Raw genomic sequence first — 825 nt, 5'->3', positions numbered from 1 at the left:
GGCCAACTCGTCAAAATTAATGGGTATTGTATTTCACTCAACTTTTTTTTTTTCCACTTTCTGGGTATTCTTTTATTCAGTTGAATTGCATTGTATTTTTGGCTTTTTTTTATGTATGATGGCAAAGGGGAGGTCAATCTGGGATCGATGAATTGGTAGATTTCTGGATTTTTTCTTAAAGATGGCGGAACAATGAGGGAATGAAGGGGCTTTGGCTTTGTCTTTGTAGATCGAACACAAGGATTAGTGGGTTAATGGAACCGGGTTTTGGGCGGTGATGGCGCCTGAAAGGTTGGTGGTTATGGTGGTCAATCGGGGATCTGGGAACTGGGAAGAGGGAAGAAGGAAGCAGCCACGGAGGAAAGGCCAGGGAAGAAAGGAAGGGGGAGAGAGAAAAGGAAAAGGGAAAAGTGAGTTAATTAGGGATTAATGATGATGATTGATGGCGTGAAGGAAGAGGAAAGGCCAAACAAAAGTTTTGGATTTTTTAAAATAATAGTAGTTAAATATTTTTTTGTGGTTTAATTAATTTAATTAAGTGTTAAAATTTGGATTAGTAGAGATAATGGTTGAGCAAGGTAAAAAAAGTAATTCACGCTAATGGAGACTTAACGGAATGGAAGGAAAATGCTCATTAAGGGCATTTTGTGTTATTGTTTAATTTTAAACCTTGGGGGTATTTGGTGCATTTTGGAAAGTTTAGGGGTACTTGGTGCATTAAGGCAAACCTCATGTCATTTCATGAAAAATCTGAATATATAATGGGTTACAACATTAGTCATGGTTGTATTAGAAAACTAATACGACTAGAAGTCTATTGTACAT

The sequence above is a fragment of the Spinacia oleracea genome, chromosome 5 (genome assembly GCF_020520425.1).
Source record: "Spinacia oleracea cultivar Varoflay chromosome 5, BTI_SOV_V1, whole genome shotgun sequence".
Classification (NCBI taxonomy): domain Eukaryota; kingdom Viridiplantae; phylum Streptophyta; class Magnoliopsida; order Caryophyllales; family Amaranthaceae; genus Spinacia; species Spinacia oleracea.
This window is presented reverse-complemented; position numbering follows the sequence as displayed.